The 21890-nt window shown below is 37.7% G+C and overlaps 1 long non-coding RNA gene across 2 annotated transcripts in view; it reads left to right on the plus strand.

Annotated features, from left to right (window-relative positions):
* The first annotated feature begins 1623 nt into the window (after positions 1 to 1623).
* The window catches only part of LOC139082551 (uncharacterized), a 66677-nt gene continuing 46410 nt past the window's right edge, over positions 1624 to 21890 (plus strand). Inside the window, exon 1 of one of the 2 annotated variants that reach the window (XR_011538652.1) lies at positions 1624 to 1793. This is a non-coding gene — a long non-coding RNA (uncharacterized lncRNA). The remainder of the gene's footprint in view (positions 1794 to 21890) is intronic. The other variant, XR_011538651.1, reaches the window with a different exon arrangement.

The following is a 21890-nucleotide window of genomic DNA, read 5'->3' on the forward strand; positions in this document are numbered from 1 at the left end:
ATGCATTTCTCAGAAATCTAAAAATAAACTGATTTTGTCACATATAATTATTAATAACATTTCAGAACTTCTTTTGACTTGCGCCTCCTAATTAGTTTGGTTTTAACTGTGCAGGGCTCTTTGTAATGCATAAACACATGGCAGGCTTTTGCAGTCTACCAAGTTTATGTAACAAGCTGCATCCTTTTTGATGTTTATGCATAAAGAGAAGCCACATGGAAATTCAGAGGAGGCATGGAATTCCAAGATTTTAATAAAGACCAAACACAGGAAAGACTACACTGCTTGTTTGGGATGAATGGTGTTCTTTGCCAACTGCCTGTTAAAGCATCCTGATTCCGACTCAGGAAGGAGGGAAGGATGGGAGGGACGGAAGCATCTTTAGGGTGCATTTAGTAATGCATTCCTGCTTCCCGCCAGTGGCATCTTTCTTCTTTGGAACTCCATTTTTATCTTTGTTCTCCTTCGAGCCTCTTTTAACATTCTTCAGCTAACAGGTGGGCAACGAGGCATGACGAAGGTGAGGTATCCAAACTGGGGCCCAGTATGAACCTGGTTTCAAGCAGGCTTTTCCTCAGACCTCACTACCTCTGCTCCAGGCTTAATTCCCAGCTCGCTTCAGGCCACTTCCTCTCCCGTTCCGAGCATGTGAAGGCACAGAGCCAATCTCTGGGCTGGGAGTGGAGCAAAAGGGCCATTTGGTTCTGGCCTCATGTTCATCAGGGGCCTCACATATGGCCTTTTGGGCATCATCTCCTGATGAGCTTACCCGTGCAGTCATTATGTTAGCGTGTGCGTGTCAAGAGCATTGAATTATTAAAGGATCGTAAACCACAATTAAAATTTTGGTAACTATTTTGGCATGTCTTCATTTAAAAAATATATTCAGAGCTTCAAAATGAAGTGGCCCAGGGCTGTTTCACCTTCTGAGCAGACTTGAGTGCACTGTTATCAAACGCACACAGCAGAGGCCTCTTTCTTTCACACAGCGTCACCCTTGATGAACTGGAGGGTAGATATTCTGCGCGTGAAGCGGCCTCCCTCGCGAAGAAGCGAAGGGGAAGATGCCCGAATCCATCTGGTAGGGGCACCCTTGGTCTCCAGGACGGTTTTTTCTTGTTCTCACAGCAATCTCCTGAGCTGTCTGCGGAGTTCGTGGGTTGGGGCGGAGGTGGGCAGACCCCGAAAGTCGCGCACGCTCGCTCTCTCCCGGCGGCAGCGATGCTCCATCCTCACGGCGCACGGCGCCCCGCGGTGGAGGGTCCGCCCTCCTCTCCCTCCTCCTCAAAGAAGCGCCGCCTGGCAGACGCTTACTGTTAAAAGGAAACGTAATTAACAGCGAATGTTTCCCCTTTGAGATAATGCGAACGCCCTGGGGAAGCTGCCAAATCTGGGGGCGGCGGGGGGGAACTCGGAGGCAGACCGCGCCAGCGGCGGCGACCAGGCCGGCCTGGGATTTCATGTAAATACAGCCCGGGGAGGAAAGGAGGGCAAGTTAGAAAAGCAAGGTTTGAGACCTTGATTAGCCGCGTCTTCACCTTTTGGAATCCTGAGAGTAAGCCGAGGAGAGAGGGGAGGGGGTCAAGGCGGGAGCAGGCGATTGGCTGCTGCCTGAGGAGGGGCACCTGGGGGAGGCTGGGCCCAGCGGAGAGGACGGAGCCCCACGGATCTGACCAGGCACTTAGGATTGACCACCCCATCCCTTGTCAGTGCGGCCCACACAGCCCTCGCTCCGGTGGAGGACAGTCCGAGGGCCGGGGGCCTGCCCAGTGCCAGGCGACAAGGGCACAAAGGTCAGGAACACAGCTGGGCTCTGTGCCCGGGGCTACCCCCAGGCCTGGGAGGAGATGGGCTTTGGGGAGAGAATTACAAAACTGTGGTGGGTGGTAATGTAGACGTTGTAGACGTGCTCACACAGGGCCGTCCGTGCCGGGGAGTTTGCCAATGTTGTTACCATTATTTATTTAATGTTTCTTATTTTTTCGTTTGGAAGGCTGTAAGCACCTGGAGGAGGGCAGGGGCGAACGGTGTCTGTTTTGTTCACTGCTGTGTCCCTCCCACCTAGAGTACTCCTGGCAAATGTAATGAGAGCAGCGTCCATTGACAAAGGGCTTATGATACATAACTATAAATATATAGATGGTGTGTGTGTATGTATATAAGTATACATATATACTTTATATATATAAGTCATCTGATCCTATGGATAACCCTATGAGATATCCCACCATTTTACAGATGATCACACTAACACATGGGATGATGGAGTAGCTTGCATAAGGTCACCTAGTGAATCTGGCTTTGAATATAGGCTATCTGGCTACAAAACCGGTTTTTTGTTTGTTTTTTTAAGATTGGCCCAGAGCTAACATCTGTTGCCAATCTTCCTCTTTTTTGTTTCCTTCTCCCCAAGGCCCCAGTACATAGTTGTATGTCCCAGTTGTAGATCATTCTAGTTCTTCTATGTGGGACCCCTCCTCAGCATGCCTTGATGAGCAGTGTGTAGGTCCATGACCAGGATCCCAACGGGAACCCTGGGCCGCCAAAGCAGAGCACGCGAACTTAACCACTCGGCCGTGGAGGGCCCCCTACAAAACTGGTTTTAATTATAGTTCTGTAAATAGATAGTAGAGATATTTTGAGATGAGAAATTTATTTCCCGGGGAGAGCCTGAAGTCTTCAGATATTGCGGAGCATTCGCTTCCGGACTTGAATGACTAGGAGCCTGAGAGGGCTTTTGGGGAACGACGGGGAATCTTTTATTTTCACTGTTATGTTCTTGAGGCGGTTGAAAGCAGGGCATCCTAAAAGTCTGGCTGGTGTTTTGTGTTTGCCTCGGTTCCACAGGGGTTGGGCCGATTGCCCGTCTGAATTCTGGAGCAGGTGGCACAGGCACTGTTGCTCATGGTGCGGAGAGGCTGTGAGTGAACAGAAAGGGGGAAACTGAGCTCTAGCATCTTTTTTTTTTTAATTTATTTTTTTTAAGATTTTTTATTTTCTTTCCCCAAAGCTCCCCCTGGTACGTAGTTGGTTGTATATTCTTCGTTGTGGGTCCTTCTAGTTGTGGCATGTGGGACGCTGCCTCAGCGTGACTTGACGAGCAGTGCCATGTCCCGCCAGGATTCGAACTGACGAAACACTGGGCCGCCTGCAGCAGAGCGCGCGAACTTAACCACTCGGCCACGGGGCCAGCCCGGGAGCTCTAGTATCTTTGTAAAGAGATTCCGTGAGAAAGTGAAGACATGGGGCCGCATTCAGTTGAACAAATGTGAATGGATTGAAGTTTATTTTTGCCATCGTGGGTTGTCTACATTTTCCCCCCTAGATCTTTCTACTCTGTTAGATACCTAACTGCCTTCTTCCTCTCAGTCTAGATCTGTACTTGGAAAAAGAAGTGTAACTCATTCAGACTAAGGCGCAAGTGACTAATAACATTTATATGAACAAGCACGTAATGAGATCACCCTGCACCTTGATAGGTAGTTGGAGAGACAGAATGGATAGATCAGTGATAAAACACTAATAGTAAGATAGTAGTAGTAGAATCTACATAGTATATGTGTTTTCACTGTAAAATTCTTTATTTTTGTTCTATGTTTGAAAATTTTCAAGGCCTTGTTTCCTATATGGGAAAGAGGAGTAGGGAGTATGGGTACAAAATGGAATAAGATAAATCTTAGTCCCTAAAGAGCTTTTAGTCGTTAGAGGAATAAAGCACATATATGAATAACGGGTGCTAAATCTGGGATAGCATTTTGAGATGGTAAGTCAACGGTCTTTTTCCTCTGTTCTTTTCCTCCCCCCATCTAAGGCAAGGGATGTGGCTGACTGGGGAGACCAGAAGGAGGCTGCAACTCTGTTCGGGTTTTGTCGTGGGAAAAGGACATGTCCTAGGACAGGCAATCCCTAGGACAAGCAGAGGAGGAGTGTTGGTTCCTAACCCCCTAGATTAAACAAACATTCTGGAAACACAGGGGCTCTGCTGGTCTGTGTTAAGAAGTAGCAAGTGATTTCTCATTGTAGTTTTGATTTGCATTTCCCTAATAATTAGTGATGTTGAACATCTTTTTATGTTCCTGTCGGCCATATGTATGTCCTCTTTGAAAAAAATGTTTGTTCAGATCTTTTGCCTATTTTTTATTCGAGTTGTTTGTTTTTTATGTTATTGAGTTGTATGAATTCTGTATATGTTTTGGATATTAACCCCTTATCAGATATATGGTTTGCAAATATCTTCTCCCATTTGGTAGGTTGTCTTTTCATTTTGTTGATGGTTTCCTTTGCTGTACAGAAGCTTTTAGTTTGATGTGGTCCCATTTGTTTATTTTTCTTTTGTTTTTCTTGCCTGAGGAGACGTGGTATTCAAAAAGATACTGATAAGACATGTTGAAGAGCATACTGCTTGTGTTACTATGGAAAAAAGTATGGAAATTCCTCAAAAAATTAAGAATAGAACTACCATATGATCCAGCTATTCCACTGCTGTGTATTTATTCAAAGAACACAAAAACACTAATTGGAAAAGGTATTTGCACACCTATGTTCATTGCAGCATTATTCACAATAACCAAGACTTGGAAACAACATAAGTGCCCATCAAGGAATGAATGGATAAAGAAGATATGATGTATATAAACAATGGAATACTACTCAGCCATAAAAAGATGAAATCTTGCCATTTGCAACAACATGGATGGACCTTGAGGGTATTATGCTAAGCAAAATAAGTCAGATGGAGAAAGGCAAATATTGTATGATTTCACTTATATATCAAAGATAAAAACAACAACAAACAAACACATAGATATAGAGATTAGATTGGTGGTTACCAAAGGGGGAAAGGGGGAAGGTGAAAGGAGTAAAAGCGCACATGTGTACACTGACCGATGGTAATTAGCCTTTGGGTGGTCAACATGATGTAGTCTACACAGAAATTGAAATATAGTGATGTACACCTGAAATTTATATGTTATAAACCAATGTTACCTCCATAAAAAAAATAATAATAACCACTATAAAGCACTAAAAAGAAAAAGCAGTAAGTGCTCAGATTAGAAATGGCTGTGTGTGGTTTAGGAGAGGACAACCACCCTCTCCTAATTTATTAACCAAATCAGGACACACCTGACAGTGAAAGGGGGCGCTATTGATAGTTACACTGGCGCAATAGGCATAGGCCAGGACTGTCCCAGGTAAACTGGGATATGTAAACTGGGAACAGAGGCTGCCTCCGAAAAGATCTGAATGCTCCAAATAGGGCACAGAAGCATTAAGCCACTGGGCCTGAAGAGGCCATATAAATAGGACTGATGGATGGATGTCCCAGTGATAACCTGGGTGACAATTACTTGATGGTGCCCTCCCCCTGCCCCCAGGCCTTAGCACTGCCTAAGCCCCTGGAACTCTGGCACAGCTCAGAGTGATGCTGAGGGAGGGGAGTGGGCCTGGAAGCCATCAAGATAAAATGAATATTACTCATCTATTCATTAAACCTGGAAAGGTAAAAAGAGAGAAGGAACAAATAAATAGTAACAAACTATAAGCTTCACAAAAACAAAGATCGTGTCTGTTTTGTTCAACACCTTCTAGCAGAAGCATTTCAAAGTAAAACAACTATTTGTTGACTGAATGAATGAGTGAACGAGATAAATCTGTGCCCTGGGAAGAATGGTAGCGCTAATAACAAAAATAGAGAAAGGAAGTGAAATGAGTTTAGGAGGGAAGATAGTTTTGGTTTTGAACATACTGGCTTTGAGGTGGCAGCCGTATAGTTCCGAGTTCTATGTGTGAATAAACTGGCTGTCTTCAAATGCAGCTGTAAGACAGAGGGCAGTGCTGGGCGTGGGAGCCAGAGGCATGCTGGTAGTGAGTGTCATGGAATGAAGGCGATCACTTAGGGAGAAAACAGTAATACAGAGCGCTGGGGACGTTCAGGGAAAAGAAGGCAAACGAGACGACAAGGAATGATCAAGCTATCTGAATTTCAACAAGGGTCAAAGTCTATGTTAAAAGAATGCCTCTCTAAGGATGGAATTTAACTCACAGGCAAGGTGGGATGGGAGGGAGCAGGTAAATCTTATCCACTGAAGCAGGCTGTTAATTGTCCCCAGTAGCTATTTTTAATTCCTCTGTTTAGTAATAGAGGACCTTGCCCTCACTGAGTTTTTTTTTTCCCTAACAATTTATTTTGAAAATTTTCAAACATGCAACAAAAATAAAAGAATTTTACAGCAAAAACATATACCAACTACCTGGATTCTACCAGTAACATTTCACTATTTTTGTATTGTCACTAATCTAGCCATTCTATCTATCCCCTTACCTCTCTATCAATCCATTTAAATTTTTGATGCATTTCAGACACCCCGTAAATTCTTTAGCATGTCTGTTGTTAACTAGAGTTCAATATTTATTTCGTTTTTTTCTTTTGATGTAAAATTTAAATGCAGTGAAATGCACAAATCTTGAGTATATGCACTGTTTCCACCTAATATTTTACTATAAACATTTTCCAAATCTGCAGCAAAGTTGAAAGAATTTTATAATGATCCCTTGTATATTCACCACCTAGATTTTGCCATTAAGGTTTTCTTTACTTTATCACAATCTACCCATTAATCTGTTTCTCTGTCTATCCATGAATCTACCTAATTTTTGAGGTGTTTCAAATACTTTCTTTCTTCCCAATACTTCAACATACATATCATAAATAAGAGAGAGATACATGTTTACAGTTTTCTATCTTTTCATATAAAGTTTACATGTAGTAAAATGCACAAATCTTAAGTGTGTATTTGCTGAATTTTAACAAATGCATATGCCTGTGTAACTCAGACTCCTATCAAGGTGTATAACATGACCGTCACCCCAGAGAGCTCCCCATGCTCCTTCCCACGCAGCCGCTGTTCCTGCCTGTGCCAGGGACAATCACAGTTTCCATTTTTTTCCACCATACATTTGATTTGCAAATGGAATCACACAGTAGGTACTCTTGTGAAAGGCTGCTATCACACAGCATATTTTTGAGATGCATTCCCGTTGTTGCTTGTATCAGTAGTTCATGTCTTCTATTACTGAGTATTGTTCTGTTGTATGAATACACCAACTTGTTTGTTCTCCTATTGGTGGGCATCTGGGCTGTGTCCAGTTTGGGGTTATAATGAGTAAAGCTGTTATGGACATTCTTATACGTCTTTTTGTGGGCCTATGTTTTCATGTCTTGTGGGTAAATACCTATGATTGGAATTGCTGGGACAAAGGGTAGATATATGTTTAGTTTTAGAAGAAACTGCCAAGTATTTCTCCTAAAGTGGTTATATATTTCACACTCCCATCAACAGCGTGTTAGAGTTCTGGTTGCTCTGTATACTTCTCAACATTTGGAATTGTCAGTCTTTCTAATTTTAGCCCTTCTGGTGCAAGTGTAGTGATCACTTGTGGTGGTTTAAATTTGCGTTTCCCTGATTAACGATGGTGAGCACTTTTTCATATGAAAACGTGTGTATATTCTTTGGTGAAGTATTTGTTCAAATCTTTCGCCCGTTTAAAAAATTAGTTGTTTGGGGCTGGCCCAGTGGCACAGTGGTTAAGTTAGCACATTCTGCCTCTCGGCGGCCTGGGGTTTGCCGGTTTGGATCCCGGGTGTGGACATGGCACCGCTTGGCAAAAGCCATGCTGTGGTAGGCATCCCACGTATAAAGTAGAGGAAGACGGGCATGGATGTTAGCTCAGGGCCAGTCTTCCTCAACAAAAAGAGGAGGACTGGCAGTAGTTAGCTCAAGGCTAATCTTCCTCCAAAAAAAAAAAATTAGTTGTTTGTCTTTTTTTCATGTTGTAGAGTTTCTTATATTTTCTGGATACTAGTCCTTTGTTAGACATATGATTTGCGAATATTTTCTTCCAAGCTGTGGCTTGCATATTCGTTATCTTAATGATAGTTTGTGATGAGCAGAAGTTTTTAATTTTGATGAAGTTAAATTTTTGTTTATTGCTTTTTATGACCAGTTTCATGAAACTTTGCATACCCCCATGTCACAAAGATACTCTCTTATGTTTTCCTCTAAAAACTTTATGATTTTAGCTTTTATAGTTTTTGTTTGTTTTGTTGAGGAGGAGTCCTGAGCTGACATCTGTGCCAGTCTTCCCCTCTTTTGTATGTGGGACACCACCACAGCATGGCTGCTGATGAGTGATTTAGGTCCTCCACACCTAGGAACCAAACCCCGGACCATCGAAGTGGAGCATGCAAACTTAACCACTAGGCCACAGGGTCAGCCCCCTAGCTTTTATGTTTAGATCTATGATGCATTTAAAATTAACTGTGTATGGTAGAGAACAAGGGGCCAGATTCGTTTTTGCAAATATGGACATTCGGTATTACAGCATTATTTGTTGAAAGAACTTTTTCCCTTATTTAATTGTTTTAATGCCTCCCCCCAGCCCAAATAACAGTATAAGTGCCAGCCTATTTCTGGGCTCTGTTCTGTTCCATAGCTCTATTTGTTGATCCTTAAGCTAGGACCACGCTTTCTTGATTAGTCTAATTTTATAGTAAATCTTGAAGTCAAGTACTATAAGTACTCCAAATTTCTTATTATTTTCCAAAATGCTTTAGGTATTCTAGATTCTTTAAATTTCCATATAAATTTTAGAACAAGTTTGTCAATTAAAAAAAAAATCTCTGGGGATTATAATTGTGTTACATTGAATTTATCAGTTTGGGGAGAATTGACATCTTTTCATTTATTTAAACTTCTTTAATTGTCTCAATAGTGTTTTATAGTTATAAGTATAGAGGTCTTGCATGTCTTTGGCTATGTTTATTCCCAAATATTTTGTATTTTTACACAATTATAAATTATAAGTTCAATTTTATTTTTTTTAAAAAATTGAGATATAATTGACATGTAACATTGTATAAGTTTAAGTTGTACAACACAACACGTTCATTTGATACACTTATATATTGCGATAGAATTGCCATTGTAGTGTTAGCAAACACCTCTGTCATGTCACATAATCATCATTTCTTTTTTGTGGCACGAATAATTACGATCTAGTCTCTTAGCAAGTTTGGTGTTTATAATACAGTACTGTTGTCTATAATCGCTATCCTGTGCATTAGATCTCCAGGACTTATTTATCTACTATGTAGTTCTAGTTTAATTTTCAATTGTTCACTGCTAATATTTGAGAATATAAGTTTTTGAATATTTACCATGTATTCTGAAACCCTGTTAAATTCATTTATTAGTTCTAACAATTAGTTCTAGTCATTAGTAGATTGCTTAGGTTTTCTTTTTTGGTAAGAAATTTTGTCATATGCAATAGAGATAGTTCTACTTCTTCCTTTGCAAACTTTAGCCTTTTGTGTCTTCATTTTACCTTATGGCAAAGTCTAGGAGCTCCAGTACCATCTAAAATAGAGGTGGTTACAGTGGATATCCTTGCCTTGATCCCACGTTAGGAGGGAAAGTTCAATTTTTCACCATGAGCTATGATGTTAATTGTAGATATTTGGGTGAATTGTATTTTTCAAGGAAGTGCCCATTTCATCTATATTGTTGAATTTTTTTGGTGTAACGTTCATAATATTCTCTTATTATTCTTTTAATATTTATAGGATCTGTAGAGTCTTCCTGACATAGGTAATTTGTGTTCTCACTTTTTTTCTGGATTAGATTAGCTAGGGATTTATCAATTTGGTTGCCACTTGCCTTGTTAATTTTCTCATTTGTTTGTCTGTGTTGTTGATTTCTACTTTTGCCTTTATCATTTCCTTATGTTTCCTTACTTTTGGTATATGTTGCTCTTTCTTTAGCTCTTTAAAGTGGAAACTGAGGTGTTGATTTTAGACCATTTTTCTTTTCTAATAAAAGCATTTAAAGCTGTAAATTTTCTTCTAGTCACTTCTTTCGATATATCACAATTTTGATATGTTTCACTATCATTCAGTTTAAAATATCTTCTAATTTTCCTTATGATTTCTTTTTTTGACCCAGGTATAATATAATTTCCAAATGTTTGGGGTTTTCCTAAGTATCTTATTGTTATTAATTTCTAATTTAATTCCATTGTCAAAGAACATAATCTGTATGGTTTTAATCCTTTTAATTTTAATGAGACTTGTTTTATGGCCATCCATATAGTCTATCTTGGTGTGTATAATATGTGTAATTGAAAAATTGTGTTCTTCTATTGTTAGCTGTAATTTTCTGTAAATATCAGTTAGGTCCAGGTGGTTGATAGTGTTCAAATTATGTATGTCCTTGATGAGATGTTTTTTGTCTAACTTTTCTGTCATTTGATGAGGGAGAAATGTTATGATCATGAATTTGTGTTGTTCTCTCTTAAATTTGTTCAATTTGCTTTGTGTGTATTGCAGTTCTCTTTATTAGGTACATACATATTTACAATTGTTCTATCTTGCTGATGAATGGACACGTTCGTCTTTCTGAAACGTCTCTCTTTATCTGTGGGAAGACTTTTCATCTGGAAGTCTATTTCATCTGATACTAATACAGCTGCTCTAGCTTTATGATTAGTTTGCATGGTTTCTCTTTTCTCATCTAATTACTTTCAATCTATTGGTTTCTTTATATATTTAAATATGTCTTGTAGAAGACATATAGTTGGCTCTTGCTTTTTTATAATTTACTTGGATAGTTTCTGCCTTTAAATTGGAGTATTTTGGCCATTAAAATATATCGTAATTATTCACAGGTTTGAGTTATAGGGCCACCATGTTATTGGTTTTCTCATGGTCTCCTCTGTTCTTTGTTTCGCTGTCCTTCCTTTCCTGCCTTCTTTTGGATTATGGAGTATTTTAAAAAGTTCTACTTTAACTTCAGAATTGACTGTGTAGTTATAGCTTTTTGCATTTTTTAATTGATAGTCTAGGGATTACAATGCTGTGTAATTTATTAAATCTTTATTTTTTTTTTTCTGTTCTTCAATTTGGATAATTATTGATTTATTTTCAAGTTCACTGACTCTTTCCTTCATCATCTGTTTTGCTTTTAAATCCATTCAGTATATTTTTCATTTCAGATACTGTATTTTTTAGTTTTATAATTTTCATTTGTTTCCTTTTAATGTTTGTTTCTATTTATCTGCTGAAATTTCCTATATTTTTGCTCATTAAGAGCCTTTATTAATGAACATTTTCCTTTACCTCACTGAGCATAGATATAATAATATAGAATATAAATTATATATTATATTATTATAATATATACTATATATTATGTTATATTATTATATATAATAATAATATGATAGTTTAAAATCTTTTTGTGCTAATTCTAGCCTCTGGGTTATCTCAGGGTTGGTCTTTGCTGATTGTCTTTTCTCTTGAGATTGGGTCACAAATTCCTGCTTCCTGTGTCAAGTATGTCGAGTAATTTTAGAGTGCAACCTGGATGATGTGACTGTCATACCCTGGAAACTCTGTATTCTGTTATATATTTCTGCAAAGAGTGTGGATATTTTTGTTTTGACAAGGAATTAATGTAGTTGGAATCAAATTTTAAGCACCATCTTTTGGGCAACAGCTCAAATCTTAGTTTAGTTATTATTATATCTTTACTTTTATTTATTTGTTTTTAAGAGGAGCCAGGAGTGATTTTAATGCGTGAAAAAATACGGCATTTCATATCAGTGGTAAAGAGGTAAATTATTCAAGTACTATAGGGTATCAGGCTAATTGTTTGAAAGCAAACAAAAGTAGATCCTTACTTCACACCAAATATTGTCAACTAATGTGGGAGCAGTGATCCATGAATAATATAAATTAACCCAACAAAATTTATGTCACTCATTATAAAAAGGGAGGTATACTGACAATATGTCAGTTTCAAAGTTTAATTTCTTAGGTCAATTATGTAACAATTCAAGGAAGCATACACATTTGTTTCAAGTTGATTTCTAATGCTCAAACTATTTATATTAAAATTTACAGAAAGTAAGATAAACCTCCATATCACTACCTCAAAATAAATGATTTACCTAAAGTCCATATCTCAGTTGCATGACTCCTACAAAAGTGGAACTTTGTGTCTTCAGTTATTACTAACAGGGCATCCTAAGTCAACGGGCTTAAAAATAAATTTAGTCTTTCACAAAAGAAATAGTCGAGAGGTGGAATGGCTAGAAGGTTGGTTGGTTCAGTGACTCAGTAACATCATTTAGGTACAGGTTATTCCAATCTTTCTGCTCTGCCGTGCTTAAATTATAATTCATTTTTGAAAAACATAATCAGGTGTCACATCCAGACAAGGAGATGTTCAGCAAAAGATAAGATTCCACTTCACTCTGTATGATTCCTTGAATCTTTGAAGAAACCTTTTCCAAAAATAACCTGTCAAATATCTCCTTTTTTTAATCTGTCTAGAATTGGGTCTCATGACCACTCCAGACCAACTGCTGGCACTGAGAAAGGGCTTATCATTAATGATTGAAACTAATCAGGATTTATCCCTTGTCCTGTGAGGAGGAATTGATATCCAAACTCTGCCAGCAAACAGTGAGGAGGGAATGACTAGAGTAGTCTCTCAGCAATATCTGCCATGAACCCGTATTAATATGTTCTAAATTCACTCAGTAATAGGAAAGAGTAGAGTTTAATGTTTAAAGCCACTATCATATCAAATAAAAATACAGATAATTCGTAAGTTACAAGGTATTTGTGTTCTGCACACTTACACTTATGTAGGCACCCAAATAAAATAGTAGATGAAAAAAATTAGATAAAAATAGGGGTATTTTAAGTACATTTTTTAACTGTAATGAGTACTACAGCTGTTTCTCACTATAGGAGACCTCTGGCATTAACAATTTAAAATTACCTATGCAGAGTTTTCTATTTTATGCATAAATTTCTGATTCTTTCGCTGACAGATCCCACTGAAAACATTATTAAAAACATTGGCTTGGGGCTGCCTGGTGGTGCAGAGGTTAAGGTCACATGCTCCTGCATTGGCGGCCTGGGATTTGCTGGCCAGATCCCAGGCAATGACGTGTGTGCCGCTTATCAAGCCAAGCTGTGGCAGCATCCCACATAAAATAGAGGAAGACGGGCACAGATGTTAGCTCAGGGCCAATCTTCCTAAAAAAAAAAAATTGGCTTTTTTTTCTATAGACATAATTGACATTTAACATTGTATTAGATTTAGGTGTATAACACAATGATTTGATACAGGTGTATATTGCAAAATGATTTCCTCAGCAGGTTTAGTTAACATTCATTACCACACAGTTACAATTTTTTTTCTTGTGATGAGAACTTTTAAGATCTACTGTCTTAGCAACATTCAAATGTACAATACTGTGCTGTTAATTGAAGTCACCATGGTGTACATTACATCCCCCGGACTTATTCATCTTATAACTGGAAGTTTGTACCTTTTGACCACCTTCACCCATTTCACCACCCCCACATTCACCCATTCATCCATTGATGGACACTTGGGTTGTTTTCATGTCTTGGCTATTGTAAATAATGCTACAATGAACATGGAAGTTCTGATATCTTTTCAAGATAGTGATTTTGTTTTCTTCTGATGGATACCCAGAAGTGGAATTGAAGAATCATATGGTAGTTCTATTTTTAACTTTTTGAGGAACCTCCATACGTTCTCCATAGTGGCTGCACTAATTTACCTTCCCACCGACATTGCACAAGGGTTCCCTTTCTCCACATCCTTGCCAACACTTTTTATCTCTTGTCTTTTTGGTAGTATCTATTCTAACAGGTATGAGATGATATCTCGTTGTGGTTCTGATTTGCATTTATTTGATGATTAGTGATGTTGAGGACTTTTTCATGTAACTGTTGGCCATCTGTATGTCTTTGGAAAAATGTCTATTCAGTTCCTCTGTGTATTTTATAATTGGATTGTTTGTGGTTTTTTGCTATTGAGTTGTATTAGTTCTTTATATATTTTGCATATTATCCCCTTATCAGATTTGTGGTTTGCAAATATTTTCTCCCATTCTGTAGGTTGCCTTTTCATTTTGTTGATGGTTTTCTTTGCTGTACAGAAGCTTTTAGTTTGAGGCACTTCCACTTGTTTATTTTTGCTTTTTGTGTCAAATCCAAAAAATCATTGCTGAGACCTATATCAAGGAGCTTACCAGCTATGTTTTCTTGTAGGAGTTTTATGGTTTCATGTCTTACATTCAAGTCTTTAGTCCATTTTGAGTTGGTTTTTGTGTATGGTGTAAGATAGGGGTCCAGTTTCCTTTTGCATGTGGCTGTCCACTTTTCCCAACATCATTTATTAAATAGACTATCATTTTCTCATTGTATACTCCTGGCTTCTTTGTCCAAAATTAATTTTGACCATATATATGGGGGTTTATTTCTAGAGCTATCTGTTCCACTGATGTATGTGTCTGTTTTTACACCAGTACCATACTGTTTTGATTACTATAGCTTTGTAACATAGTTTGAAAACAGGAAGGTTTGTTCTTCTCAAAATTGCTTTGGCTATTTGGGGTTTTTTTTGGTTCCATGCAAATTTTAGGATTGTTTATTCTATTTCTGTGAAAAATGCTGTTGGAGTTTCGATAGGCATTGTGTTGAAACTATAGATTGCTTTGGGTAGTATGAACATCTTAACAGTCATGTATTTAGCAGTCATGTATTGCTTAGTGATGGGGATATGTTCTGAGAAATGCATTGTTAGGCAATTTCCTCATTGTGAACATAATAGAGTGTACTTACACAGACTTAGATGGTATAGACTACTACACACCTGGGCTATATGGTACTAGTCTTGTGGTACCACCATCATATGCAGTCCATCATTGGCTGAAACATTGTTACGCAACACATGACTATACTAATTCTTCCAATCCATGAGCATGGAATATCTTACCCTTTTTTTGTGGCTTCTTCAATTTCTTTCATCAATGTCTTACAGTTTTCAGTGTACAGGTCTTTCATCTCTTTGGTTAAATTTATTGCTAGGTATTTTATTCTTTTTGATGCAATTTGTAAATGGAATTGTTTAATTTAATTTTTCTTAATTTTCCTTTCTGATAATTTGTTATTACTCTATAGAAATGTAACAGATTTTTGTATATTGACTATATATCCTGTGACTTAACTGAATTTGTTTATTAGTTCTACCAGTTTTTTGATGGAATCTTTAGGGTTTTCTATATATAATATCATGTCATCTGCAAACAGGGAGCATTTTACTTCTTCCTTTCTGATCTGGATGTCTTTTATTTCTGTTTCCTGCCTAATTGCTCTGGCCAGGACTTACTTATTTATGTTGAATAAAAATGGCAAGACTGGGCATCCTTGTTTTGTTCCTGATCTTAGAAGAAAAACTTTTAGCTTTTTACCATTGAGTATGATGTTAGCTGTGGGTTTGCCATATATGGCCTTTATTATATTGAGGTATGTTCCCTCTATATCCACTTTCTTGAGAGTTTTTATCATAAATGGATGTTGAATTTTGTCAAATGCTTTTTCTACATCTGTTGAGATGACCATATGATTTTTATCCTTTATTTTGTTAATATAGTGTATCACATTGATTAATTTATGGATGTTGAACCATCCTTACATTCCTGGTACAAATTCCACTTGATCATGGTGTATGGTCCTTTTAATATATTGTTGAATTTGGTTTGCTAATATTTTATTGAGAATTTTTGTTTGCATCTGTGTTCATCAGGGATATTGGCCTATAATTTTCTTTGTGGTGTCCTTTTCAATTTTGGTATCAAGGTAATGCTAGCCCTGTAAAATGAGTTTGGAAATGTTCCTTTCTCTTCTATTTTTTGAAGACTTTGAGAAGGATTGATATTCTTCTTTAAATGTTTGGTAGAATTCACCTGTGAAGCTGTCTGGGCCTGGCCTTTTGTTTGATGGGTAGTTTTTGATTACAGATTCAATCTCCTTACTAGTAATTGGTCTGTTCAGATTTTCTATTTCTTCATAGAAATAGGCTTGGTAGGTTGTATGTTTCTAGGAAGATATCCATTTCTTCTAACATGTCCAATTTGTTGGTATATAATTGTTCATTGTAGTCTCTTATGATCCTTTGTATTTCTGTGCTATGAGTTGTAATGTCTCCTCTTTCATTTCTAATTTTATTTGTTTGAGTCCTCTCTCTTTTGCTTGGTAGTCTAGCTAAAGGTCTGTCTATTTTGTTTATATTTTTAAAAACCCAGCTCTTAGTTTAATTGATCTTTTCTGTTATCTTTTTAGTCTCCATTTCATTTATTTCTATTCTGATCTTTGTTACTTTTTCCCTTCTGCTAACTTTGGGCTTCATTTGTTGTTCTTTTTTTATTTTTTTAAAGATTTTATTTTTTTTCCTTTTTCTCCGCAAAGCCCCCAGGTACATAGTTGTATATTCTTCGTTGTGGGTCCTTCTAGTTGTGGCATGTGGGACACTGCCTCAGTGTGGTTTGATGAGCAGTGCCACGTCCGCATCCAGGATTTGAACCAACAAAACACAGGGCTGCCTGCAGCGGAGCACGTGAACTTAACCACTCAGCCATGGGGCCAGCCCCTGTTGTTCTTTTTCTAGTTCCTTGAGGTGAAAAGTTAGGTTGTTTTTTTGAGATTTTTCTTGTTTCTTGAGGTAGGCATTTATTGCTATGAACTTCCCTTGTAGCACTGCTTTTGTTGCATCCTTAAGTTTTGGTATGTTGTTTTCCATTTTCCTTTGTTTCAAGATATCTTTTGATTTCTTATTTGATGCATTGGTTGTTCAGTAGCATGTTGTTTAATATCCACATATTTGTGAATTTTCCAGGTGTTTTTTTTGTAATTGCTTTCTGGTTTCATACATTTTGGTCAGAAATGATGCTAGATATGATTTCAGCCTTTTAAAATTTATTAACACCTCTTTTGTGGCCTAATATGTGATCTATCCTGGAAAATGTTCCATGTGTTCTTGACAAGAATGTGTATTCTGTTGCTTTTGGATATGATGTTCTGTGTATGTTAAGTCCATCTGGTCTAATATGTCATTTAAAGCCAATGTTTCCTTATTGATTTTCTGTCTGGATGATCTATCTGTTGATGAAAGTAGGGTATTGAAGTTCCCTACTATTATTATATTGCTGTCTATTTCTCCCTGTAAGTCTGTTAACATTTGCTTTACATATTTAAGTGCTCTTATGTTCAATGCATAAATATTTACAAATGTTATATCTTTTTTGGGTTGATCCCTTTATCATTATAGAACGACCTTCTTTGTCTCTTATTACAGTCTTTGTCTTAAAGTCTATTTTGTTTTATATAAGTATAGCTACCCTAGCTTTATTTTTGGTTCCATTTGCATAGGATATCTTTTTCCATCCCTTCACTTTCAGTCTGTGTATATCCTTAAAGCTGAAGTGAGTCTCTTTTAGGCAGCATGTAGTTGGGTCTTGTTTTTAAATCTATTCAGTCACTCTGTGTCTTTTGATTGGAGAATTTAGTCCACTTATATTTAAAGTAGTTATTGATAAGTAGGGACTTATTATTGCCATTTTTTTAATGGTTTTCTGGCTGTTTTGTAATTTGTTCCTTTCTTTTTCTCTTGCTCTCTTTCTTTGTGATTTGATGATTTTTTTGTCTTGCTATACTTAGATTTCTTTGTCTTTTGTATAGTCACTGCAGATTTTTGCTTTGTGGTTACCATGAGGCTTATATAAAATATTTGAGTTATAATAGTCTATTTTGAGTTGATAACAACATAAGATCAAATGCACTCTAAAGCCTTAGAATTTTACTCTCCCCCCCACTATGTTTTATGTTTTTGATGTCACAATTTATATCTTTTTATCTTGTCTCTCCACTAACAAATTCTTGTAGTTATGGTTATTTTCACTACTTTGTCTTTTAACCTTCATACTAGATTTATAAGTGATTAACGCATCACCATTATAACATTATATTATTCTGAATTTGACTATATATTTACCAGTGAGATTTATACTTTCACAAGTTTTCCTGTTACTAATTAGTGCCCTTTTGTTTCAACTTAAAGAAGTCCCTTTAACATTTCTTGTAAGTCTGGTTTAGTGATGATGAACTCCTTTAGCTTTTGCTTGTCTGGGAAACTCCTTATCTCCCCTTCAATTCTGAAGGACAACTTTGCTGGGTAGAGTATTCTTAGTTGACAGTTTTTTCTTTTAGCACTTTGAATATATCATGTCATTTTCTTCTAGCCTGCAAAGTTACTGCTGAAAAATATGCTAATAGTCTTATGGGGGTTCCCTTGTATGAAACAAGTTGTTTTTCTCTTGCTGCTCTTAAGAGTCTCTCCTTGTCATTAAATTTTGACACTTTAAGTATAATATGTCATGGTGTGGGTCTCTTGGGATTCTTCTTATTTGGAACTCTGTAGTCTTCCTACATTTGAATGTCTGTTCCCTTCTCCAGGTTAGGGAACTTTTTCAGCCATTATTTCTTCAAAATCTTTCCTGCCACTTTCTCTCTCTCTTCTCCTTCTGGGACCCCTAAAATGTGAATATTGCTTTGCTTCATGTCCCATAAGTCCCTTAAGCTATTTTCACTCTTTTTTCTTTTGGCTCCTTTGGATGAATTCCACTGCCCTGTTTTTGAGTTCACTGATTCTTTCTTCCACTTTATCCATTCTGCTGTTGGACTCCTCTATTGAATTCTTCAATTCAGTTATTGTATTCTCAGCTCTGTGATTTCTGTTTCATATTTTCTTGTATTTGTCTATCTCTTCTTTGAAATTCTCACTTTGTCATGCATTGTTCTCCTGACCTTGGTGAGCATCAATATGATGATTAATTTGAACTCTTTATTGGGCAAATCACTTATCTTTGTTTCATTAAGGTCTTTTTCTGCGTTTTAACTTTTTCTTTCAGTTGGAACATATTCCTCTGTTACTTCATTTTCAACTCCTTGTGTTTGTTTCTGGCATTAGAGAAAACAGACACTTCTCCTACTCTGGAAGGAGTGGCCTTGTGTAGGAGATGAAACTCAAAATTCAACCTTGCCCTATGTCTTGGTTTTCTCTCAAACCCTTGTGATTGTACAGCAGCTTTCTTTGTCCTTAGTGGCTCCCAGCATTTGAGGGGGTGCCAAGACCGGTCAGTGTCCCAAAAGGGAGGATCTCGATCAGCACCTAGATGCAGGATGATGGGAAGCCAGACCCTCCGGCAGCAGCTTTTGAAGTATGCAAAAATTCCTCTATCAGGGGAAGACTGGAAGATGGGCATTTCTATCTGTTCCATCTGCATTAAGCCCTGGGGTGATAACCAGTTAAGAACTGTTTCTTTTTTGCCACCATCCTGTTGAACCTGTGAACACCAGTCCTGTTGGCTACCAGAGCCAGACTATCCAGGGAGGTGTCCCAGAAAAGCTGCGGCACCAGGTGCATGCACAAGCTCCTTTCACAGAGACACCGGTGACTTGAGGTGGGGCAGAGAGGATGCAAAGATAGCACCTGCTGGCCTCCTTGGTCTCTGGACAGGATTGCAGTTGGGTCCTACATGTATGTTAAATTGGAAGCCTGTCCCTTAGGCTGCAGCTTTTAAGATCTGCAGATAGGCCTTTTTCACAGAAAGACTGGGCGTTTCAGTCTGCTGTCTCTGTGCTGTGCCCTGGGAAGATAGCTACAGTGAGTCTGTGTGAGCTTATTAGGAACTGTTTCTTAGTTTGCTATAGCCTTGTGGGTCTTGTGGATACAAAGCCTGTTGGTTTTCAGAACTAGATGTTTTGGGCAGCCTCTCTCAGGTGGAAGTCTTAAAAGTTGGGGCACCAGATGTGCATTCCAAACACTTCACTCCTCAGGGAGAAGCTGGGAGTTGTGAGTTCCCTCCCAGTTGTATGTCACTATGCTCAGGGTGGGGTTTGGTGAGATTGTGTTCCAGCCTTTCTACTCATTATGTGGATATTTTCTTGTTCACTGGATGTATAGGAGTAGCTCAGCTAGTTTCTGGATTTTTTTCAGAGACAATTGTTCTATATGTAGCTGTGGCTTCATTGTGTCCATGGGAGGAGGTGAGTTCAGGAGCCTTCTATGTCACCATCTTGAACTGGACTCTATTTGCTTTTTACTCTATTTGTTACAGCAGGTTAGGCTACACCCCAACTATGATAAAAATCCCTGGGAGTTTCTATCTTCGGGATCTCCAGTAACTGGATGAAGGATAAAAACCAGTTACCTATTTAGTCAACGTCACATAACTAGTTTTCCCCAGTTTTTAACTTTTCCTTCCCACTATTTTTTTCGGTTGAGATATGATTAACAATCAGTATAATGCACAGATCTTAAATGTTCAGTTTGGTATATTTTGACAATTTCATACATCCATGAAACCATCACCCAAAGTAAGATAGAATATTTCCATCATCCCAGAAAGTTCTCTTCTTTTCAATTTCAATCAGTTAGCTTCCCTCCATGCCCAAACAACCATTTTCTCATTTCTATCATTACAGGTTAGTTTTGCCTGTTCTAGAACTTGATATAAATGGAATCATACAGTATGCACTTTTTTATGTGTAACTTCTTTTGCTTAACATAATGGTTTTCATCCATGTTGTCACGTGTATCAATATTTCATTCTTTTTAATTGATGGAGTATTCCATTGTATGAATGTACTGCAGTTTGATTATCTATTTACCCATTAATGGAGATTTGGGTTGTTTTCAGTTTTTTGACTATTGTGATTCAAGCTGCTATAGATATTCTTGTATAAATCTTTTTGTGGAGATATATTTTTATTTCTCTAGAGTAGCTACCTAAAAGTGGAACTGCTAGACCATAGGGTAAATATGTTTAATTTTGTAAAAAACTACCAAATAGTTCTCCAAAGTTGGTTACACGCTCGCTGGCAATGTGTAAGAGCTCCATATTCTCACCAACACTTGATTTTAGTCATTCTTGTGAGTGGGTAATGGAATCTTATTGTGGTTTAAATTTGCATTTCCCAGATAGTTTAAAAATGCCCATCACCTTTTCAAGTGCTTCTTGGCCATTTGTATATCTTCTTTTGTGAAATGTTTATTTAATTCCTTTGCCAAGTTTCCAAAATTTGGTTGCCTTTTTGTTGCTGATTTGTATTCATGTGTCTTGCATATTTGTATTTATGTATCAGGGACAGAAGTCATTTTGCTAGCTACCTCCCACTGATTTCTGATCAGTTTGATCTGAAGAGCTGTGGTTCTCCTTTTGCTAGCAGGCTGATAAATGAAAAGCAATACCATATATTGGAGTATATGAGGAAGCCATTTGGTTTAAAACTAATTCAGCCTGACCTTGTTTTTCCAGAAAACCCTGATGTGGCCTGTTGAGCATGCAGTGTACATCTCCTTTAAAGATTTACTATGTCCCGAAGACAAAAATGATGCCCTTAAAGATAGGGATGTAACTTCCTCCCATATCAGAATTTCTTTAGGGATGAGCATCTCTTCCTGGAAACTAAGGATTAATTACTGACCTGCTGTGCTCACCCTGTGACTACTGACCTGCTGTGCCAGCTAAGCATCTTAAGATAGTAGTAAAAGAGATATTCCTGTCATATGTGATGTATGCTCTTTGTTCCAAGATGGTATATAACCACTAGGTACACCCCACTTCTTTGGTGTAAGCCCAGGGCTATAGTCCTCAGAACTGATCATGTAATAAACTCACTCCAATTTTGATGTATAGTTCAATTATGGATTATTTGCACTCACAAGGCATATCACATACCTTCTCAATTAGCCATGCCAGTGCATATATTTAAGTATCCAGAGTAATAATGAATGTGCACATTTCCTGGTCTATCGCCCAAACATGTACTGTCTCATCTACCTGTGGAGGCACATTACTTAACCATATCTTGATTTCCTTAGTTCCTCATTCCAAAACACATAATTCCTTAGTTAGCTTTTAACTGACATTTACAAGAAAGTCTTACA

This window comes from Equus przewalskii, chromosome 3 (genome assembly GCF_037783145.1).
Source record: "Equus przewalskii isolate Varuska chromosome 3, EquPr2, whole genome shotgun sequence".
NCBI lineage: Eukaryota > Metazoa > Chordata > Mammalia > Perissodactyla > Equidae > Equus > Equus przewalskii.